The sequence below is a fragment of the Panthera pardus genome, unplaced genomic scaffold, assembly GCF_024362965.1.
Source record: "Panthera pardus isolate Hobbes unplaced genomic scaffold, ASM2436296v1 HiC_scaffold_22, whole genome shotgun sequence".
NCBI lineage: Eukaryota > Metazoa > Chordata > Mammalia > Carnivora > Felidae > Panthera > Panthera pardus.
This window is the reverse complement of record NW_026526788.1, coordinates 28612063-28636938: the sequence shown is the minus strand read 5'-3', so window position 1 is coordinate 28636938 and position 24876 is coordinate 28612063. Positions and strand designations below refer to the sequence as shown.

The following is a 24876-nucleotide window of genomic DNA, read 5'->3' as shown; positions in this document are numbered from 1 at the left end:
CTGGATTGAGATATTGTTACCATTATTACTATTATACAATTGATTAAAATAACATTAATATAATTATGATAAATAATTATTAAGAAAAAATAAAATTTAGGGTGCCTGGGTAGCTCAGTCAGTTGAGGGACCAACTCTTGATATTGGCTCAGGTCATGATCTCATGGTTCGTGAGTTCAAGTCTTGTGTGGGGCGCTGTGCTGACAATGTAGAGCCTGCCTGTGATTCTCTCTCTCAAAATAAATAAACTTAAAAAAAAAAAAAGAAAGAAAAAAATTTTATTGGAATTGCATATCTTTTTAAAAAATTTTTTGTTAATGTTTATTTACTTTTAAAGGAGAGAAAGAGAGAGACAGAACATGAGGAGGGGAGGGGCTCTGAGCTGTCAGCACAGGGCTTGATGCAGGGCTTGAACTCATGGAGTGTGAGATCATGACCTGAGCCGAAATCAGATGCCCAACCAACTGAGCCACCCAGGCAGCCCAGAATTGCATATCTTATTGACACGAATGGGACTTAAAATTTTTTTCAATTAGCTTAAGTATCTGTGAATGAATATTAGTTATTACTAGAATGAGACAGATTCAACATCAATCAGCTCTGAGAAACCTTGTCCACATATATGGGTAGACATAAATGGAAGAAATTTTGTTATTGCTGCCATTCAATTCTTTGAACTTCTTCCTAGTTATATACCAAAAATCACATAATTTTCTATTTTCAAAAATTATTCTTAATGATCAAAGAGCTACCAATTGTATTAGTTCTTCCTTTGGATTTTGGTAGGAAAGAATTAGAAAATACCTGACTCCCCCCAAAAAAATTGTTACTCAGTTATTAGAGTCATTCACTTTCTCATTTTGTGAGAAAGTTTAGCAAATTGTATCCAATCTTCTTCTATTAGAGGAACCTTGTTTAATAAGGAAAGGTTAGAATATTAAATATTGTTAAATTCTATACAACATTTTTGGTAACAGTCTTTTATCTTATCAAATAGTTTGAATATATTTTTGTTGAAACATTGAAGTTCCAGATTTAGTTCAGACAACGTACAGAACAGTGATGTCCAGCAGAAACAGAATGTGAGTCACATACATAATTCTAATTTTTCCAGTAGCCACACTAAAAAAAGTTAAAGGAGACTGGTAAAATGAATTTAAAAATGTATTTCATTGAGATCAATATATAGAATATCATCATTTCAAAAATATAATAAAATTTACACTGTTTTGGTTTTTCAGGCCACCTGAGTAGCTCAGTCAGTTAAATGTCTGACTCTTAATTTCAGGTTAAGTCACGATCTCACTGTGGTGAGATGGAGCCCTGTGTTGGGCTCCACAATGAGCATGGAGCCTGCTTGGAATTCTCTCTCTCCTGTGAGGCACCTGGGTGGCTTAGTCGGTTAAATGTCTGACCCTTGATTTTGGCTCAGGTCATGATCTCACTGTTTGTGGAATCAGGCTCCCACACTGACCGCAGGGAGCCTGCTTGGGTTTCTCTCTCTTCCATCTCCCTCCCCCTACCCCCTGTGCACTCTCTCCCTCAAAAAAATTAAATTAAATTAAATTAAACATTCAATTCCAGGGGCACCTGGTTGGCTCAGTTGGTTGAGCATCCAACTCTTGATTTTGTCTCAGGTCATGATCTCATTGTTCATGAGTCTGAGCCCTGCATCAGGCCCTGCGCTGACAGCACAGAGCCTGCAGAGGATTCTCTCTCTCTCCTGCTGGCATGTGTGTGTGCACGCTCTCTCTCTCTCAAAATAAACAAATAAACTTAAAAAAATTCAATTCCACAGTTAACCTTAGCTACACATGGGTAAAGCCTACTGTGTTGGTCAGTATAGGTATAGAAAATTCCCAACACATAAAGAAGTTTCAAAGCTAGTCCTCATTATCAATCTAACCAGCAAAATTGGATTTACTTTCTTTCAGAAAATGTCTTCATTTCTCAACAAGAAGTTATGTTCAAATGCACTGTGATAACTATTGTAAGAACATTTTTTAAGAGCCATACTTGTGGTGAGGATAATGTAACATACAAACTTGTTGAATCCCTATCTGGTACACCTGAAACTAATTGCATTAGTGTAATGTGTGTCACATTGTGTGTCAGCTATGCTTAAATTTTTTAAAAAATTAAAAAATTTAGCAGTGCCTAGGTGGCTCAGTCAGTCAAGCCTTGGACTCTTGATTTTGGTTCAGGTCATGATCTCATGGTTCATGAGTTGGAGCCCCACATAGGGCTCTGCACTGACAGCAAACATCCTACTTCAGATCCTCTGTCTCCCTCTCTCTCTGCCCCTCCCCTGCTGGCATGCTCTCTCTGTTTCTCTCTCTCTCTCTCTCTCCTTCAAAATAAATAAATAAAACATTAAAAAATTTTTAAATGTGGGGTCCCTGAGTGGCTCAGTCAGTTAAGCATTCAACTCTTGGTTTTGGTTCAGGTCATGATCTTGCCTAGTGAGTTCAAGTCCCGCGTCAGGCTCTGCACTGGAGATGTGGAGCCTGCTTGGGATTCTCTCTCTCTCTCTCTCTCTCTCTCTCTCTCTCTCTCTCTCACTCTGCCCTTCCCCCACTTGCACTGTCTCTCTCTCAAAGTAAATAAACCTAAAAAAATTAAAAATTAATTTTTAATGTTTTATTTATTTTTGAGAGAGAGAGAGAGAGAGAGAGAGAGAGAGTGCAAGTGGGGGAGGGGCACAGAAGAGACAGAGGGAGACACAGAATTTGAAGCAGGCTTAAGGCTGCTTGCTGTCAGCACAAAGTCTGACTCGGGGCTTGAACCCATGAATGGTGAGATCATGACCTGAGCCAAAGTTGGGCGCTTGTCCTACTGAGCCACCCAGGCACCCCAAATTTGATGCTTTTCTTGATACTATTGAAGACAATGCTGATTTGTCTTCCGAGTAAAGTATATTGCATATAGTTATATTTATGGGCGTCTGGGTGGCTCAGTCGGTTGAGCATATATTTATATTTAATATATTAAACACTTCCCAGCTCATTACCACTAGGGGAGGCTCTAAAACAGGGTCTAATACTACTACTACTAATGGTGATTAGTACCTTTCACAGTTTCTAAGCCTCTTCTCATGGTTCTTGTTTGAACCTCACAACCAACCTCATTTTCCTGAGGAAATTGTAGCTTTTGCTACATTCTAAAAACCACACTACTGGGGTGCCTAGGTGGCTCAGTCAGTCAAGTGTTTGACTCTTGATTTCGGCTCAGTTCATGATCTCACAGTTTGTGAAATCAAGCCCTGCGTTGGGCTCCATGCTGACAATGCCAGGCCTTCTTGGGATTCTCTCTCTCTCCGGCTCTCTCCCCCTCCCCCACTTGTACTCTCTGTCTCTCTCTTTCAAAAATAAATAAACAGTAAAAAAATAAATAAATAAGTCTTGGGTGATGTATTGTACAGCATGTTGACTATGGTTAATAATACTGCATTGTATATTTGGAAGTTGCTAAGAGCAGATCTTAAAAGTTCTCATCACAAGAAAAATATCTGTAACAATGTGTAGGTGACAGATGTTAACAAGACTTATTATGGTAATTATTTCACAATATTCTGATATATACACATATCAAATTATCAGGTTGTATACCTGAAACTAATATAACATTATATGTCAATGATACCTCAATAAAAAAGAAAGAATAAATGAAGAAACAAAAAAACACTTGATCACTCATGCTTCATAAGATCAACTCACAAATTACTAAAATACAAACTGTTACATCTCTAAATAACTTATTTAAAATATAACAGGACTTTCAAAGATATTTAATAATGTTATAAGAACTTAAATGAGGGGGTACCTGGGTGGCTCAGTCGGTTAAGCGTCCGACTTTGGTTCAGGTCATGATCTCATGGTTCACATGCTTGAGCCCCGCATCAGGCTCTGTGCTGACAGCCCAGAGCCTGGAGCCTGCTTCGGATTCTGTCTCCCTCTCTCTCTCTGCCCCTCTCCCACTCATGCTTATTTTCTCTCTCTCAAAAACAAATGTTAAAAAATATTTTTTTAATAAAAAAAAAAACTTAAATGAGTGTCTCCTCTTTTCCACTCTGTAGGGTCAATGACCACCTATTTTTTTTCACTTTTGGCTTCAGCTTTTTACTCGATGTCTAGCATTAACATTGGAGCTCAATAAATGTTTTTTTTAATGAATCATAAAGTTCATAATCATTCCTATAGCCAAGTAAGTTTTGGTACTAGTGCCTCAAAGGAAGAGTCAGAAACCCAAAGGAGGAAACTAAGATGAGTAATATTCTCTTCTATCTTTCCCAATTCCTAATGCTGGGAAGCATGGTATTTACTCATTCAAAATAATTACCCCATACTTGAGAGATAATGGATCAGAACGATCTGCTTTCTGCTTACCTTGTGGGTTTCTGAAGAGGCACTGGCTCAGCTCAAAGACATGTTGAAGTCCCCTGAGCAAAATCAAGGTATGCTGTGATTATTAGGCCAGCCCCTGAAGAATGAAGAAATGGACAGAAATCCGGGTGATAATGTTTTCTCGGAAACATCTTTGCCACTTACACCTCTTTTATGGAGCCCTCAGACATTTCTACCTAATTTTATTGGTTCAAATAATATCAAATATGTTTGATTTAAAACTTTATTGGGGCCTATTTTTTAGTTTTAAAGTTTATTTATTTATTTTGAGAGAGAGAGAGAGAAAGAGAGAGAGAGAGAATTAATGGGGGAGGAGCAGAGAGAGAGGGAGAGAGACAGAATCCCAAGCAAGCTTCACACTTTTATCTTGGAGCTTGATGTGGCACTCAAACTCATGGACCTGTGAGATTATGACCTGAGATGAAATCAAGAGTCGGATGCCTAAATGACTGAGCCACCCAGGCACCCTGGGACCTATTTTTTAAATCTCCTTTACCACTAATATTAATTCTACCTTGAAACCTTCACTTATTTTCATATTTGAATATTTCTCTCTGTTTCTATAGAAACTGGTACATGATATTTTTTACTTTACACATCTTGCATCAAAATAGTTATTTGTGCATTTGTATTATCTCACCTATTTGGTGATAAGCTTTTTAAGTATATTAAAAAGTATATTTTTATATTTTAAATATATTAAAGTATATTTCATAAAATATAAAATAAAATAAAAAGTATATTTTAAGTACATTAAAAAGTACATTAAAAAGTAAATATATTTTACTTAGTCTTCAATTGATCATTTCATCAATACTACAAAGTATCCACTATATACATAATGTGATACAGAGTGCCTGGCTGTCTTAGTTGGTAGAGCATGTGACTCTTGATCTTGAGGTCTGGAGTTCAGGCCCCATGTCAAATGCAGAGATTACTTAAAAAGAAAAGAAAAGAAAAAAAAAGGCAACCAAGTACATAATGATGCATAAATGGGTATGAACATGGAGAAGAAATATACAATTCCTGACCACATAGAACTTGGGGAATATATCACTTATCATTCATACAGAAGGCATTCACATGAGAAAACTGTTTTTTTGTGTGGTAGGTGAGATTTTGAAATATAGCATCTCTTGCAATTATAATTAAAATATAAGCTGGTTAAGGGTACCTGGCTGCCTCAGTCGGTACAGCATGCGACACTTGATCTCATGGTCCTCAGTTCAAGCCCTGCGTTGGGAATAGAGATTATTTTAAAATATGTGTGTGTGTGTGTGTGTGTGTGTGTGTGTGTGTGTGTGTGTGTATTAGTTAGACTGCAAATCCACTAAATAGTTAAATTAATACATCACTTAAATTTATGATGGTAGTAGTAAAGAAAAGAAATAAAGTAGATAATTAAAATTGCAATTAATTTACCATATTCTTATGAAAGAAAAATCACCATGAAGATTAAATATCACCTGCAGGTAACTGGTGAAATTCCAAGCAGCCAAAACCCTGTTCTAGGAAGCACATTACTTTCTGGAAGAGGATATTCTCCCTTGAACTTTGTGGGTTTAAGTCAGGTGCTGATTCAGAAATGATAAATTTAATCAAGAAAAAAATTTTTTGCAATTTTTAAAAATATTTACTTTTGAGAGAGAGACACAGAGTGTGAGCAGGGGCAGGGGAGGGGCAGAGAGAGAGGGAGACACAGAACTCCAAACAGGCTCCAGACTCCATGCTGTCAGCACAGAGCCCTATGTGGGGCTCAAACTCATGAACTGTAAGATCATGACCTGAGCCTAATTCCGATGGTTAACCGATTGAGCCACTCAGGTGCCCCTCAAGAAAAAAATTTTCTAAGAATGTATAATTTAAATAGATTATTAAAAGCAACCAAATAAGACTAAATCAACTTTTATGTAATATAAATTAATCTATTTTTTATTATAATGATAAAACATGATCTTTTTAAAAAAATTGTTAACATTTACTCATTTTTGAGAGAGAGAGAGACAGACAGATATAAGCAGGGGTTGGGCAGAGAGAGAGGGAGACAGAATCTGAAGCAGGCTCCAGGCTCCGAGCTGTCAGCACAGAGCCCAATACGGGGCTTGAACTCAAAAACCATGAGATCATGACATGAGCCAAAGTCAGATGCTTAACCAACTGAGCCACCCAGGTGCCTCAACATGATCCTTATCTAAGGCTTTTATTACTTAATTTATAATAATACAATATAATATACAGCTAAAATTATTTATAAAAATGTGGCATTCTTAAGCAAATTTATATATGCATATTGGTCTCTGATATAGTTTTGAAGGAATAGTTAAATAAGGATTATGAAATAATTCCATTAGTTAAATATGGATCCTAAATTATTCTGCTAATTTTTCTAGACACCATCATCACATTTTCCCTGTGTATTGTAGCAAAAAGAAGAAGTTTTATCATGCTAAAAATTAATCAGCTGCTCTAGCCACTAAAATACAATTTTGTATTTTGGTAATAGAAGGCAGAAATTTTTAAACATTTCATTAAAAAAAATTTATTTTAAGTTTATGTATTTTGAGAGAGACAGAATGAGCTGGGGAGGGGCAGAGAGACAGGGAGAGAGAGTCCCAAGCAGGCTCTGCACTGACAGTGTGGTTGACAGTGCGGCACTGACACTGATGTGGGGTTGGAACCCACAAAACTGTGAATTCATGACCTGAGCCAAAACTGAGAGTTGGATGCTTAACGGACTGAGCCACCCAGGCACCTCTAAACATTTTAAAAATGGGAATGAGATGAAGATGGTGGGGGGGAGGGCAGAATTCTAAGATATTCCCTAGAATATCTGCCCTTCTGTATCTATCATCCTTTCTCCCAGGTATGGGCGGGGCCTATGAATAGGCAGGATAGCTCCTCCTTTGATTAACTCACATTGCATAAACCTGTTTTAAAATTTTTTAAAAGTTTACTTATTTTTGAAAGAGAGAGAGCATGAGCAGGAGGGGCAGAGAGAGAGAGGGAGAGACAGAGACAGAGACAGAGAGAATCCCAAGCAGTATCTGTGCTGCCAGCACAGAGCCGGAAGGGGAGATTGATCTCACAAAACATGAGATCCTGACCTGAGCAGAAATCAAGAATTGGATGCTTAACCTCCTGAGCCACCCAGACGCCCCTCTATAAACCTGTTTTAGCTCACTGGAGTGATTCTCCTGCTGGCTTCTGAGAGGTAACCTGGCCACCTTGTGAGCTGGCCACCTGACAAGGAACTGCAGGGGCCTCTAGGAACAGAGTGGATCCCAGCTGTCATCAGCAAGAAAGGTGGCTCCTCAGTCCTACAACTGCCAAACTGAATTCTGTCAACAATCAGTGAGCTTGAAATAGAACCCCAAGTCTCAGATGAGACCAACCCCCCAGAGTACACCTTGACTGCAGACTGTGAGACCCTGAGTAGCAGATTCAGTTAAAACCTCCGTAACCATGGAAACTGCAATAATAAACGTATGCTGTTTAGAACTACCAAGTGTGTGGTTCATGGTAACTTTACACAACATCAGAAACTTATACAGATGGCTTGTAGTACGGGAAGAAGTATTTTTGATATGATTTAATAAGAGTTAAAGCTAATAAAGAGTTAAAGCTTTAATAAAGTTAATAAGTGAGTTCAAGCACCACATCCAGCTTGCTGCTGTCAGCACAGAGCCTGCTTCGGATCCTCTGTTCTCTTCTCTCTGCCCCTGCCCCACTTGTGCGTGCTCTCTCTCTCAAAAATAAACCCTAAAAGAAAATTTAAAATAAGTTACATAAAATGTTTATCTATAGGTTTTATACAGTGTCAAAAACTCAAAAAATTTGGTTCTCCTGGCTGGCTCAGTCAGTAGAGCATGTGACTCTTGATCTCCCGGCCATGAGTTCCAGCCCCACATTTGGTGGAGTGTTTATTTAAGGAAAAAAAAAAAAAAAGGCATTCTAAGGAAAATTTCTAGTTATATTTAAAAGAATCAGCCTTACTAACCTGCATTACTTCAGCTACTCAACTGTATTTTCTTTCCAGCTAATGACACATCCTGGGGATTAGTGCTGTAATAGATGAAAGAGAATTTTTAAAACTTAAATTCATACTAAAGCTATTTTAAACCTTTCAATATTTCTAACTTAAGTTCTCTTTGCTTTTCTCAGACTTTCCTTCATGAAAAGACATTCTTGGACAATAGCTGAAGGATGAAAGAAATTAGGTTAAACACGAATTACCATTGCTCCCATTGTCCACACTGATTTCAGCACATCCCAAGGCCAGTATACCCCATTTATAAATCAGTGATCCACCCTTAACAGAAATATGTTTAAGTCTGGAAAAGGCAGGAAGCTAAGGAGGGCTTATGGAATCTTGATAAAACATTAAATTGGTCCATTTCCAACTACTGTCCATTTGTATGGCATCTTAGAAGTTGTCACACTGGGGACATTGTTACACTGCAGTAGTATTGTGGACCAAGGTGGGCGTGACTTTTCTTTCTAAGTATGAAAGCTGTCATGAAAAGGAAATGGAGAAGGATAGCCTGAATCAGGCTACCAAAAGGTATAGGTGACGGTATGGGCATATAATTTCCTTAACTTATATATACCTACATATTCCCTGTCAAGTCTTCCAGTACTCCAGTTTGAAGACCTCAGCCCTAGAATATGAGTTAATCCTGGTCAATGACTGTATCTCATGATCTTTATTCTTCTCTTCCTCCCTTTCCTTAACACCAGGTGAGGCAGGTAATAGAAAAGTAGATAATGGCCTCTCAATGGGCTCCAGAGACTCTGGTCTGCCAGAAATGGTGTCCCTCTGCCTGGAGAGGGCAGGATAACCCGTCAGATTGTTGCTTCATAATTCTCCAGTATATTTATTTCCCAGAGGCCATCTTTTAACCACCACATTACTTCAGAAATTACCATGTGAAATGAACCATTCTCTAAGCACTATAAATCCAACACAGATTTATTGAACACCTACCTCATGTAAACGTTGGTTCTGTACTTGGGGGAAGGGTATGCTGATACGAGAAGCAGGTTCCTGAGTTTTGGGAATTCACAGTTCAGATGGGGAAATGGACTCATGTACAGAAAATTCAAACATAGGATTATGCATTTTGTTTTAAACAACATCCGTGCTCCTGAAGATCTCACATCAATTCAAACATCACATTTTTCAAGACTAATTTGGATAAAGGTCAGTGGTGAAATGTTTTTTGTTTAGCAGCTAAAGTATCAACAATATTTGCAATGGACTCAGCTCCCCAGCTCTGAAATCATGCTATTCTTGAATTTTTTACTTAGGAAGTTTGCATTATATCCATATTTACATATTCAAAAGAACATTTAATCACAGGATTTCACCATTTTATAATACAAATTCTCAAACAGTGCATTTGCACGGTCCAAGGAACAAAGGTACTGGGTGTACTGGGTGCCTCAGTTGCTTAAGTGGCTGACTCTTGATCTTGACTCAGGTAGTGATCTCATGCTTCTTGAGTTCGAGCCCCATGTTGGGCTCTGTGCTGACTGCAAGGAGCCTGCTTGGGATTCTCTCTCTCACTCTCTCTCTCTCTCTGCCTTTCCCCTGCACTCTCTGTCTCTCAAAATAAATAAATACACTTAAAAAAAAACAGTACCGTACACGGTTGGATGTGTTTTACAGAGAGCACTTTATTCTGTAAATTAAATATCGGGACTTGGAAATGTTTTAACCTGGCACTTGGTAGGTGCCCAACAAATGAGTATTGTGATGAACTAAGTCTCTGGGGACACTATACAGATATGATGGAAATGAGGAAATTTCATAAATCCTGAACAAGTTGAGGGAGACTTTTTGAGGGGAATGTGGGGGCAAACATTAATGTGCCTTCAAATAAACCACAACAGGACAGAGGAGGTAGTTTTGCTTTGCCTGAGGCTTCAATGTAATTGGTCTGTACTGACCCCATTGAACTGGGATTTGCAGTTCCCCTATTCTCCCATCTAGCTTTCTGGGCAAAGAGGAGGGAGGAAGGGTTTGTTCTCTCATTAATTCCTTCCCTCTTAGGCCAAAGAGAGCTGGATATGGGAGACAAAAAAAACCTTCAATTTAGCAAGCTGGAAGAGGTCAATCAGAAAACACACTCAAAAGCAAACTTAGTGCATTGCCAAGGGGAATGGGGCACTGAACCCCCAGCAGATTATATCCAGAGAGGGAGATGTAATCTGGGCCTCAGAGCCCCAAAAGTGGGGATAGGGCACTGGAGAGCAGTTTGATTCCAGGTCAGCACTAAAACAGTTTGAGACTTGGGATTGGGAAGGTATCAAAATCTAAATCTTAAAGTTTTCTTTAAATAATCCAATAGAAGGCAATGGTAGTTTCTAGGGCCCTTATTATGCAAAAATGCTCAGTCATTCTTTGATGGGAGTCGTTTTAAAGATAGAAGAAAGAAATCCAGGTGGAATTGCCCAGGCATTTGTTTCCAACCTTGGCTACTTTCTGGCCTTGGACTGCTTAAAAATTTCAATGCTGAGGCTGGACCCCAGACTGATTACATTGACATATCCGGGTGGGGTGGGGGTGGGGGGTTCCAGGCAGTAATAGTTTTAAAGCTGCCCAGCTGATTCCAGTATCCTGTGAAGCTCCACTGATGGGCACTTTTGTAGAGAACTGGGAAGCCCAAGTCTTAACTTCCAGGCAGACACTCAATGAATTTAACATATTCTATTTATAAGTCAAAACGTTGGATTTAGTCTGCAGTAAAAACTCAAGAGTAGATGTGGTGTTAGGCATAATTGATAATTGGAGCATACATTCCACAGGAACTATGTAGAAGGTATTTCTTCATATTTACTAGTTGACTCCCTCCCCCCACCCCCTTCCTTTTAGAGCAAAGTAGTTTTAAATGAACTAAATGGTTCTTTGAGGCCTGAGAGAGTCTAACTTATTAATCTTTCTGGGCCTTGGGTTAAAAAAAAAAAGTCTATGGGGCGCCTGGGTGGCTCATAGGTTAAGGTTAAGCATCCAACTCTTGGTTTCAGCTCAGGTCATGATCTCGCAGTTTGTGGGTCCAAGCCCCGCACTGGGCTCCTCCACATGGAACCTGCTTGGGATTCTCTCTCTGCCCCTCCCCTGGTTTGTCCCTCTCTCTCAAAATAAATAAACATTTAAAGGAAGTCTATAACCTCAATTTTATGTAGTTTGAACCTGATACTGATAGACTACGCAGTTAGTTAGATATGAAGAGGAAGAAATGCTATCCGACAGGTAAAAGGGCAGAAACCAAGTTCCAAAAGATGCATGCGGTCTTCCCTAGGATCACGACTCTACAGTAACCTATAGCTTCATTATGATATATTTACATTGTGGTTTTTACCCCCTACACCCTGGGGGCGGGGGCGGGGAGAAGTTGCCTTGACACTTCTGACATAGACCACAGAGGGCTCCAAACTGCCCCTCTCAACCAGGAGGAGTCCCTTAGCTGATTGGCTGCAACCTTGGTCAAGAACCACCCTCAGTATGACCCAAAACCTACCTAAACATAAAAATGAGTACCTGGCAGGGTGCCTGGGTGGCTGTCAGGTGCCCAACTTCAGCCAGGTCATGATCCCGTGGTGTGAGGGTTTGAACGCAGCATAAAGATAAATAAACATTTAAGGAAAAAAAAAAAAAAAAAAAGGAGTACCTGGCTGGCTCAGTAGGTAAAGCCCTAGACTCTTGATCTTGGGGGCTGTGAGTTCTAGCCCACACTGGGCATAGAGACTGCTTTAAAAGAAATAATAAAAGCTCAGTCGGTTAAGTGCCCAACTGTTGATTTTGGACTCTTAATTTTGACTCAGGTCATGATGTCCAGGTTCGTGAGATCGAGGCCCTCATAGAGCTCTGTGCTGTCAGCCTGCTTGGGATTCTCTCTCTCCTTCTGTCTCTGCCCCTTCCCCACGCACACACACACATTCCCTCTCTCTCTCTCAAAATGAATAAATAGACATTTTAAAAGAAATAATAATTAAAAAAAAAAGAAAGAAAAACAGTCCTGATCCCTCTTGGGGAATCTGCCACCTTTGGACGTGCCCACTTTTCGTCTCTAGAATGTACCTTTGTTTGAATTGCTATTAAACACTTGCCTGTTTAAGAGTTTGGCTCTGAATTCTTTCTTGGCTTGTCAACTCGCCACTGACAAAGCTGCTTCTCTAAAGTACCTGTGGCCAGAATGACCTCTATGTTTTTAATCGAGGTAAAAAGTACATACAGTAAAATGCACAAATATTAGCTTAACATTTTGATGAGTTTTGATAAATGAATACATCCATATGGCCATCATCACCCCAGGAAGTTTCTTTATGCCCTTCAGTCTCCCACTCTCCCCATTCATCAGGGAACTGCTCTTCTTTTATTAACCTACATCAGTTTTGCCAGTTCTTGCACTTCGCTGAAATGGAATCTCACATCATGAGCTTTATCACAGTGATCTTTTAAAATTTACTTATTTTTAAAGTTTATTTATTTAAGTAATCTCTACTTCTCCCAACGTGGGGCTTGAACTCATGACCCTGAGATCAAGAGTCACATACTCTTCCGACTGAGCCAGCCAGGCATCCCTGCTCTTTAAAAATTTAAGACACAGTGCTCACTTCGGCAGCACATATACTGAAAATTTAAGACACAAATTGGATATTTACTCTTGGAATAAAATCCAGACTCCTCCTTGTGGCCAGCAAGGCCCTGTATCCCTCTCAGTCAGTCCTCCAGCACTGTCTCCCAACTCTACCCTGTGCTCATTATAATGGTGTTCTATCCACAAAGGCCTTCCTTCCCAGCACCTTCCAACTCAGGGTCTTTGCTCAGCTGTATTCCTCTTCACTCCTATTGGCCTTCAGGCATCATCTTAAGTGTTACTTCCTCTCAGAGGTATTCCCTTGTGCCTCAATTCCAAATTCCAATTCCCTTTGTTCTTTTCATTTCTGTCACTATCACAATTAATAATTATATATCTATATGCGTTTATTCTACTTTAAAATTGTTCATCGCTTTGTTTATCCACAAGGGTAGTGGCCATGTCTGTTTTGTTCACCACTGTGTTTCTAGCCCCTAGCCCAGAACATGAAACATATTAGGTGTCCAATAAATGTGTTAAAATAAATGGATGAAATGGTTTAATTGGACTATTGTATTGAAAAATGAGAAAAAAGGGATAGAAAGGAAAGGCAAGAAAGATGTGGGCAAGTAAGGGTAGGATTTCAGTGGAGAACGGCTCCTCCTTTAACTTTGAGTAGTGAGAGTGAGGAGCAAGTGTTATATACAACAATGGAAAGAACATTTGGGAAGAAGTCAGATCATCTGGCTCAATGACTTCTCTGGACTGTTTTCCTCATTTATGTAATGCATGACCTGGACTAGAATATTTCATCAGTACTACCTCACCCCCATGTAGCATTTGGAAATAGTAAGTGGGAATTTTCCATAGTCACAATAATTGGAGACCACTATTGGCATTTATTAATTTGGAGCACCAGAATGTTAAATATCTTACAATGCATGAGACAGTCTTAACCTTGTGTCATCCAAAGTACCAGTGCTGGGGCACCTGGGTGGTTTAGTCAGTTGAACTTCCAATTTCGGCTCAGGTCATGATGTCATAGTTTGTGAGTTCGAGCCCCACATTGGGGCTCGCTGCCACCAGCTGGCTTAGGATCCTCTGTCCACCGCCCTCTCTCTTTCAAAAACAAATAAACATTTAAAAAAAATTCAAAATACCGGTGCTGAGAAATACTACTACAGTAGGCATAGCCTGTGGTTCCGCATTTTGTGATACTTCTTAGGTGATCTTCCACGCGAATGCTTATTGCATTTAAATAACCTTATTTAGTAAATTATCTAAGTCTAACTGCTTAATTTAGTTTGTCGTAAGAACTCAAGGACAGACATATCAGCATGATTCATATTTGAGGTATATACTCCACAGGAACTATGTAGAAGTTATCCTATTTCTTCATTAGTTAGCTTTTTCCACTTCCTTTTTTTGGGTAAGCGTTTCTCTAAGAAATTCAAGATCTTGATCCTATTTCGTTCTTCCTTAGTTGATGTGTAGGTAGCAGTGAGTTTAAGTTTGGGAAACTGTTATGGACTGATGCTTGTGCCCTCTCTCTCCCCCCAAATTCACACATTGGAGCCCTAATGCCCAACTGCAATGAGATTTGGAGGTAGGGTATTTGGGAGGTAATTAGGTTTAGATGAGGTCATGAGGGTGAAGCCCCATGATGGGATTAGTATCTCCAAGGAAGACTTAGAGAAAGAGACTAGAGCTCCTTCTCTCTGCCACATGAGGACTGTGAGCAGGTGGTCATCTGCAGACAGAAAAAAGTTCCTCACCAAGGAACCAAATTGGCCATCACTTTGATATTAGACTTCTTAGCCTCCAGAACTGAGAAATAGACTCCTGTTGTTTAAGCCACCCAGTGTATGGTATTTTATTATGGCAGCCTGAGCTAATACACAAACTAAGGCTCAAAGAAAAGAAACATTAAAATTACACAGAGTCCTGCTGTGGCAAAGTTGATATTTTCAGTGTTGTGTTTCCCAGCCTAATGTTTTACCCACCAGAAATGACTCAGTAGTTAAGGAGACTATTTGCTAAATGTAGTATCATCTTCACAATCCTAAGGTCCTTGGCTGCACTAAAATTGTATGTTGCTATAAAAATACACGGTGGAAACAACAGAAATGTTCATCAATGGCAAGTGGATTAAAAAATGTATATCCACATGACAGAATATTATTTGACCATAAAAAGGAATGAATCACTATACATGCTGAATTCATAGATGAATCTTAAAAACATTATGCTAAGTGAAAGCAGCTAGTCATAAAAAAACACACATGATTCTATTTCTATGCAATATCCAGAAAAGGCAAATATGTAGAGACAGAAAGGAGATTAGTGGTTTCTTAGCACCTGGGGCAACAGGGGGGAAAGGGACTAATATCTAAAGGATACAGGTTTTGGGGCACCTGGCTGGCTTAGTCGGTGGGACATGTGACTCTCTCGATCTCAGGGTCATGAATTCACACCCCTCACTGGGCATAGAACTCACTTAAAAACAAAAACAAAAGGATGCAGGTTTCTATTTGAGGTGATGCAAATATTCTAAAATGGACTATGGTGGGGCTCCTGGGTGGCTCAGTTGGTTAAGTGTCTGACTTCAGCTCAGGTCATGATCTCATGGTTCGTGAGTTCAAGCCCCATGTTGGACTCTGCACTGACAGCTCAGAGCCTGGAGCCTGCTTTGGAGTCTGTGTCTCCCTCTCTCTCTGCTCCTCCCCTGCTTGTGCTCTCTCTCTCTCTCTCAAAAATAAAATAAACATTAAAAAAAAATTTTTTTAAATGGATTATGGTGATGGTTGTGAATATACTAAATAGACTTTAAGTGGGTGAATTATACGGCATGTGAAATGTGTATCAATAAAACTATTTTTAAAATATGAAAAGGTGTTCAACTTCATTCATGATTAAAGAAATGAGAAAACAATGAGCAACCATTTTTCATCCATCAGATTGGATGAAATAATATTTTCAAGTCAATAATACTTATGATGGGAAAGAGTGTGGGGAAGTTAGTGCTCTTGTACACTGTTGGTGGGGATATAAATTGAGGCAATCTTCTCAGAGGGAAGTTTGGTAAGATCGCTCATGATTCAATATACACACACCTTTTTATTTAATCATTCCACTTCCAGGAATTTATTCTACTGTACATTTATTGAGCATGAAAATAATTATTGCAACAATGATTACAATTGAAAACAGTGATTAAAAATTGAAAACAACTAAACGTCCATTAATAGAGAATTGAGTAAAATAAATTATAAATCCATATATAAATTCTGGGTTTGTGCTTGGTTAAACAAATGAAGTATAGAAACAGTATACATAACCTGCCACTCTTTTGTGTAAAAAAGGAAGAAAATAATAAATATATGTGTATTTGCATAAGGAAGGATACACAATAAATGAATATAAATGATTATCTGGTTGAGTGGGAACTAGGTAGATGGTAGAAGTAAATGCAAGACTTTCCACTGAATACCTTTTTATATTGTTTTATTTTTGAGCCATGTGAATATCTAAAAAATTAAATACAGAATATAACTGAAATAAAAGACTAAAGCTTATCCACAAAAAGTAAAATACAACCTGTACAAGATATATTAAGTGAAAAAACAAGTTGCAGAATAGTATGTACAACACTTTTTCATTTATTCAGTTAACAGATACCTTTTGAGTCCCTAATTTATGTTCTAGAATCTAGGGATATGAAGTAAACAAGGCAGCTATGGCTCTGGCTGTCATAAAGATTACATTTTAGTAGTGCATAAGTATGCAAGCACATAAATAAACAAAGGTAACAGAGACTGACTTCGGTAGGGAATATTTATTTGATGGATGTCACAAAAAGCCTGAGGAAGTGACAAATAAGCTGACACCCGCATGAGAAAGATGTGGGAAAAGAGTGGTCCAGGAAAATAATATAGTCAGTGCAAAGGTCCTAAAGCTGAAACAAGTTGGCAAGTTTGAAGATTGGAATACAGTCTGCATAACAGGGGGAAGGTGGTAGGAGATAAAGTCACAGTGGTAGTCAAGATAGATCACGGTTTTAAATAAAAGAATAATACATATGTTTGGGGCACCTGGGTGGTTCAGTCAGTTAAATGTCTGACTCTTGGCTTCAGCTCAGGTCATGATCTCACAGTGTGTGAGTTTGAGCCCTGCATGGGCTCTGTGCTGACAGCATGGAGCATGCTTGGGATTCTCTCTCTCCCTCTCTCTCTGATCCTCCCCCATTTGTATGCTTTCTCTCTCTCTCAAAATAAATAAATAAACTTAAAAAAAAAAAAGAAGAAGAATACATATATTCATATAGAAATTGAAAATATTTGGAAGGACACACAAACATCTTAACATTATAGAGGCGCCTGGATGGCTTGGTCAGTTAAGCGTCAGACTTTAGCTCATGATCACAAGGTCTGAGAGTTTGAGCCCTGTGTTGGGCTCTGTGCTGACAGCTCAGAGCCTGGAGCTGCTTTGGAGTCTCTGTGTCTCCCTCTCTCTCTCTCTCTCTCTCTGTCCCTCCCCTGCTGACGCTCTTTCTCTCTCAAAAATAAATAAACATTAGGAAAAAAAAAAAGGAATCAACATTATTAAGTGGCTATTTTGTTGGTGGGTATTGGGGATAATGGTCAATAGTACTCTTTAAATTTTATATCTTTCAGAGGAGCCTTGATTTTTAAAAGTATTTAAAAGTGCATAAATAAGAAATATGCTTCAAAAAAAGTGTTTCTTAAAATGCAGAATGTTGAGTAAGAATCTAGTATGCAGTAGGAATCTAATACAGTGAAACTTGATGATTCCTTCGGTTCTAGTCCCTCTAGTGGCAATCACGAGGTAGTGCTGGTGGCTGTTTCACAGCAGGAGAGCTAAAAAAAACTTTAATGAAACTGACATACTCAGAAGTTTGAATTCTTGAAATTGCATAATTCTTGCTAAATGGTGGGTGGAGAAAACCCCAAAATCGCTACAGTTATTTTTACAATCACCGCCTGTACATCATGAAGCAGGGGCCAGCAAAATCATCAGATTTTAAAATTAAAACATGAGGAAAATGCTAGGGTTCAGTTGTCTTGCAACTGCATGGCTTAAATATCCAGGGTCCTGGTCACCATCTCTTCTGAGTCTTTTCTCGGGCCTATACTGCTCTGTCTTCTCTCCACCTGGATAAATTATGTCTCTCTCCCTTCTTGGTCAGCTCACTGCTTCTACATAGCTTCTCCAACAATTCACTTTGTCCCCCCGCCCCCCGCGCCCTTTTTTTTAAAGTTTATTTATTTATTTTGAGATAGAACCATCGTGGAAGGGGCAGAGAGAGAGGGGGACAGAGGATCCGAAGTAGGCTCTGCATTGATAGCAGCAAGCCCCATGCAGGGCTGGAACTCATGAACCTGAGTTCATGACCTGAGCCGGTTATATAGAAATTGAGCCAACTGAGCCACCCAGGCGCCCCTCTTTAAAAAAAAAAAAAAAAGCTTATTTATCTATTTTGAGAGAGCATGAGAGAGGGAGAGAGAAAATCCCAAGCAGTTACCACACCATCACTGCAGAGCCTGATTCAGGGCTCGAGCTTATGAACCCTAAGATCATGAGCCAAAATCAAGAGTCGGATGCTTAACCAACTAAGTCACCCAGGTGCCCCTAGTTACTCTCCTTTTTGACAAATCCTTTAATAATTCCTTGAGAGTAAAGGCACTAAGGTTAGAGGGGAAAGAACTGCTGAGTGTGAGTGTCAGAGTTTGAAAGGATCTCAAGTCTTTCGCTATTCCAAGTGTGATCCCTAGATCAGCGGCCTGCTTGGGATTCTCTCTTTCCCTCTTTCTCTCTGCCCCTCCCCTTCTCGTGCTCTCTCTCAAAATAAGTAAACTTAAAAAAAAATCTGTTACGGGCACTTGGATGGCTCAGTTGGTTAAGCATCTGACCTCACTCAGGTCAGGATCTCATGGTTCATGGGTTTGAGTCCCACATCGGGCTCTGTGCTGACAGCCAAGCCTGGAGCCTGCTTCGGATTCTGTGTCTCATTCTCTCTCTATCCCTCCCCTGCTCATGCTCTGTCTCTCTCAGAAATAAACATTAAAAAAAATTTTTTTAAATCTGTTATGCTAATAGATGAAAACCAATAATTTAGTGACTTGTTTACTCACAAATGGCATATTAACCACTTTTTTAATGATCATTAAAATGAGTAATTTTTAAAAATTGGGGCGCCTGTGTGGCTCAGTCGGTTAAACGTCCGACTTCAGCTCAGGTCATGATATCACGGTCTGTGAGTTCGAGCCCTGCGTCGGGCTCTGTGTTGACGGCTCAGAGCCTGGAGCCTGCTTCAGATTCTGTGTCTCCCTCTCTCTCTGACACTCCCCCATTCATGCTCTGTCTCTCTCTGTCTCAAAAATAAATAAACATTAAAAAAATTTTTTTTAATTGAAAATACACACTTAGTAAAAATTCCAAAGGTATGAAAGTATATAGTAAAGTTAACCCACCATGCCTGTACTTGGGCCACCTAGTCCTCCTCTCTGAAGGAAAGTACTCTTACTTGTATATCTTTCTAGAGGCATTACTAGCATAGTTTAAATAGTTATTTTTTATTTTTAATTTTGTCTCAAGATAGGAATTTTTAGTAATGCCCCTTTCCTTTTTCTTTTTATTTTGAGAGAGAGAGACAGAGGGAGAGAGAGAGAGAGACAGAGAGAGAGAGAGCACAAGCATGGAAGGGGTAGAGAGACAGGGAGAGAAAGAGCATCCCAAGCAGTCTCTGTGCCATCACTGCAGAGCCTGATGCGGGGCTTGATCTTACGAACCCTGAGATCATGAGCCGAAATCAAGAGTCCAACACCCAACCAACTGAGCCACCCAGGTGCCGCTAGTCACTCTCCTTTTTGACAGATCCTTTAATAATTCCTTGAGAGTAGAGGCACTAAGGTTAGAGGGGAAAGAACTACCGAGTGTGAGTGTCGGAGCATGAAAGGATCTCAAGTCCTTTGCTATTCTGAGTGTGATCCCTGGATCAACAGGGACTTCATCTGGGTCATGGTCAAAAATGCACAATCTCAGACTTCACCCAGATATCCTGAAACAGCAGTTGGCCTTTAACCAGATCACCAGATCATTTGTATGAGCCTTTAAGGTTGAGAATCATTGCTCAAGGAAGTCAAGGAAGTATGGTTCAACAAGGAGCCAGTGGAGAGCTGATGCTAGAAATCAGGTCTCCTAACAGCCTTGTCATGTGCATTTTCCAATAGGCCAAAATTCTGGCCAGGTAATTTGATGTAGTGTTTTTATGTATTTTCTTCACAGTCGGCTCAAGAGTCAGACACAGCAGCAATCAAAGCAGCTTTACCACTAGCATATAGTAGGAGCCCCATAATGGTGGTTTTTATATTTTCTGTTCTTACTATTATTTTTCTAAATTAATAAAAACTTTACTTTTTAGAATTTTAGTTTCACAGCAAAATTGAGTAGTTTCCACATACCCTCTTTCCACACGCACAAACTCCCCACCACCATCCATATCCCTACACACCATTTTAACAACGGGATCACTGATTAAAACTTCAAAGCAATGTTTCAACAGCCTTTTTAAGGACTCTTTCTCAAATTCTATTCGATGTCTGACTTAACAAAAATACTCTGTTTTAACATATCCTGTACTTGTCTCAAAATGCTATTTTGTTCTCACAGCCAGGGAAGGATTTTATTAGGTTGTTTTACAAATTGGTGACACTGACATATTTGGAGTCTAAGGTCCTGGCAGGCTCCGTTTATTTCTGCTGGATCGCATGCTGGAATGGAGCAGTAGATTCTGAGGAGCAGGAGTTGAAAGCTAGGAGCTAAGATAAAATCGAGGCCTTTTTATCACAGTGCCTGTGATAAATGGTGTCCAGGATCCCAGCCTAAGCAGGGGGATGGGGGCCTGCGTTGTGGGAAATCAGGACGAAGGGTTGCAAGCAGTTTCTGGAACTCGGGTTTAGTGCCTTGAAAGCTCGAGTTCCAGAAAACCGCAAGGAAAAAGTGCCAATTTTGTTTAGCAGGACAGAAATTTGGCGCGAGAGTATAAGGAAAAGCGAGAGGCAGGAGAGCGGCCAATCTGAGGACAACTCTAGGGGCTGCCCAGAGCTCACCTATAGGCTGCCCAATTTCTTTTTCCTTTCTTTTTAAAAATTTATTTATTTATTTATTTGAGAGAGAGAGAGAAAGAGAGAGAAAGAGAGAGCGAGCAAGCAGGGCAGGGGCAGAGACAGAGGGAGAGAGAAAGAATCCCAAGCAGGTTCCGCACTGTCAGCTCAGAGCCCAAAGCCGGGCTGCAACCCACCACAGCAAAAACCAAGAGCCAGACGCTCAACCGACTGAGCCACTAAGGCACCCCATAGGCTGCCTAATTTTTATTCTCGCTCAGTGCTTCTGAGGCTTGTGGTCTCTTACCTTCCAACTTTTCTCCTTTCTGTCTTGCTGACCTTAGCTGTTTTTTCTTTCCCACTTAAAGACTAGGCATTTGTAAAAAACCCCAAGACAGAAGCCACAAGCACTTCCGGAGGGATGGCTCCCAGAGGCCGGAAGTAACTAGGACTTCCCAAGATGCCCCTTTCCCTCTAATCCCTCTGTGTCTTGTGGGAGTTGTAGTCCCAGAGTGGGTGAGGCTTCTCAGACTTGAGGAGATTGGGTGTTTCTCTGATCTGGTTGGTCCTGAGGTTGGGCATCTGACTCAGCGAGTCTTGAGGTGTAAAGAACTTTAACTTTGTTAAAAAGTTCTACGTGATTGCTACTATATATTTTGCACTATGCATTTTTAAGGGTTTTATTCAATGGCCATATGTAAATAAAACAAATGGTAGTTGCTCTTTGAAAATATTAAAAAGCATAACGAGAAATCAAAATTGGTGGGATGAATACATTGACCTGGTACAAACAGTTCAGAAAAGTATAAACTGAAACTAAAAGCCTCTCTTCTGTATCTGCCCAGCTCCCCTCCCTTAAAAGAAAAGCACCATCTTTTTAAAGAAAAAAATTAAAAGTGCAAATGTACACACTATTAAAAAGTACACAAAAGTGATAGTGCTTTAATACTCTTCTCAAACTTCCTTTTTCATTTGATAATCCATGTTAGACATCTTTCCATACTGTACAGAAAGAGCTATCCTACTCTCTTTTTAATGGCTGTACAGTAATTTATTCCACAAACTGCCATCTTCTTCTCCATCTCATTGAGGGACATTTTGGCTGTTTCTGATTTTTTTTCTGCTGCAAAGACTGTTGCAATGATCACCTTGAACATATTTTGGTGTAAATCCGGGTAAATTCAGAGACAAAATTGCCCAGTTAACGAGATATAAGCTTTATTATATGTGCTGCCAAAGCAAGCACAACGAGATATAAGCTTTATAAAAGTTAATAAATACTACCAACTTGCCAAATGGTGCCAGTTTACACTCTTATCTAGCAATGTATGAAGGTGTTTACTTCCTTACTTCTGCTTTAGGATTGGGTATTATCAAACTTTAGAAATTCCACTCTCCGAGAGGTGAACAATTTTTCTTCCTTTAAATTTCATAGTGATAAGTAAGGCTGCACTCCTATGTGTATCGGCCATCTATATTTCTGAGAGTAGCTGTATTCTCAGCCCAGTTTTCTATTGGATTGTTAACCTTGTTCTTATTGATTTGTCTGCACTTTTTGTAAATTAGGGAAGTTGGTCTTTTGTCTATTATGGGAATTGTGAAATTGTTCTCCCTGTACATTATTAACCTGATTTTACTTTTGTATTTTTTGTGCTGCACAAATGCACTTAATATTTATATACTCATGTTTATTAATTTTCTCGATGGTTTCTGGGTTATTTGATTATATGTAATTTATTTTGGCATAAGGAGGGACGGTTCTAGCTTTATCATTTCTCCAAATATTAGCCAGTTGGTCCCAACATGATTTTTGGTACCTTTATTGGGAGAAAACCCCAATGGGCATTAACAATACACCGTATAGGGGCGCCTGGGTGGCTCAGTCAGTTAAGCATCCGACTCTTGATTTTGGCGTGGGTCATGATTTCATGGTTCGTGGGTTTGAACTCCACATTGAGTTCTGCACTGACAGTGCGGAGCCTGCTTGAGATTCTCTCTCTCCCCTCTCTCTCTCTGCCCATATCCTGTTTTCTCTCTCCCTCAAAATAAATATATAAACTTGAAAAAATATATATATATATTCCCTATAATGACATGCTGTGCTAGGTTTGAAGGTTAATTTCGGGGAAAGAGTAGAAATAAATAAGTGGCACTCCAACTTTTCTCAAAACATCTGCTCGCTCTTTCTTTATATATTTATTTATTTGTTTGTTTTTTAAAGTTTTTGTGGGGGGAACGCATTTTCTTTTTCTTTTTTTTTTAAATGTTTATTTATTTATTTTGAGAGAGGGAGAGAGAGAGAGAGAACATGGACAGGGGAGGGGCAGAGACAGGAGAGAAAATCCCAGGCAGGCTCTGTTCTGTCAGCGCAGGGCCCCATATAAGGCTCAATCTCACGAACCATGAAATCATGACCTGAACTGAAATCAAGAGTCAGCTGCTTAACCAACTGAGCCACCCAGGTGCCCCCTGGTAACCTTTTATGCCCCCCAAAGTCTGGTAATCTATTTTAAAGTAAGTAATGAAAACTTTTCTGAGTTAAAAAAGAGAAAACATTTCTGAAAATGATTTTAAAACCTAAGAATATAAGATATAAGACAAAGTTATTTCCAAAATCATCCTTTAGAAAAAAAGGTAGATTGCCTTATACTTGTAAACTTACAATATATTTTTTCATAATATATGATATAAAACATGTAGATTAAAGTAAATTTTTAAAATTAAATATTGTGAGGGGCATCTGGATGGCTCAGTTGGTTGGGTGTCTGTCTCTGGGTTTCAGCTCAGGTCATGATCTCACGGTTTGTGGGTTTGAGCCCTGCCTGGGGCTCTGTGCTGACAGCTCAGAGCCTGGAGCCTGCTTCAGATTCTGTCTCCCTCTATCTCTCTGTCCCTCCCCTGCTGGTGCACGCTTTCTCTCTCTCTTTCTCATTATTTTAAATAAATAAATAAAAACTTAAAAAAATGTTTAAATGACCACATGGTATACTACTGTATGTGGACATTATTTGTATGATTGCTAAGCATTTAATTTTCCTAAAATATGTTCATTGTATAATCATGTTTTGGTAAAAATAACCATCATTATTGCTATATCTTTGTTCTTGGTTATAATCTTTGGATAAGTTTCTAGGTATGAAATTTCTTAGACAAAGATCATTTAAAATCCTGACTTCTGATATGCCAATTTCCAATTCAGAAAGGATGTACCAATTTCTTCTGCTGCTGGCATATGCTGACTGGGACTCTTTACGAACTTAAATATTCAGAATGTGAAAACATGGTGGTTTAGGAGAAAGATCCTTCCAGTTGCATTCGAAAAACTGAAGAGAGTGCTTTACCAAAATTCCTTTCATAATAATCTTTTCTTTTTGTTCTTCAGGACAACATCAAAGCATTGTCCTCACTGTTCTCAGGATCGAGAGTAAAAGAGCAATATTTTTTTTAGTCAAAGTTGTCTAGTGTTTATATAACTTTTTAAAAAAATTGTGGTAAATATTTACATATATAACATAAAATTGGCCACTTTGACTATTTTAAATATACAGTTCAGTGGCATTGGCTACATTGGCATAGTTGTGTGACCATCACCATCATCCGTGTCTGCAACTTTTGTCATCTCTCCAAATTAAAACTCCATACCCATTAAACAATAACTCTCCATTCATCCCTCCCCTCAGCTCCTGGTAACCTCTACTTTTCTTTCTGTCTCTATGAATTTGACTACTCTAGGTATCTCATATACGTAGAATAATACAGAATGTGTCTTTT

The 24876-nt window shown here is 39.2% G+C and overlaps 1 protein-coding gene and 1 long non-coding RNA gene across 2 annotated transcripts in view; both read right to left on the bottom strand.

Moving 5' to 3' along the window:
* Positions 1–4437, bottom strand: part of SIRT1 (sirtuin 1) — a 45834-nt gene extending 41397 nt beyond the window's left edge. Inside the window, exon 1 of the mRNA XM_053888529.1 lies at positions 4386–4437. The gene's annotated coding sequence lies outside the window, so the exon portion shown is untranslated. The remainder of the gene's footprint in view (positions 1–4385) is intronic.
* Positions 4438–8049: 3612 nt separating this feature from the next.
* LOC128772524 (uncharacterized) lies at positions 8050–21538 on the bottom strand. The gene is made up of 3 exons (XR_008416711.1): positions 21413–21538; positions 8401–8465; positions 8050–8162 (listed from the first exon to the last, which is right to left on the bottom strand). It is a non-coding gene; the product is annotated as an uncharacterized LOC128772524 (long non-coding RNA).
* Positions 21539–24876: the final 3338 nt, after the last annotated feature.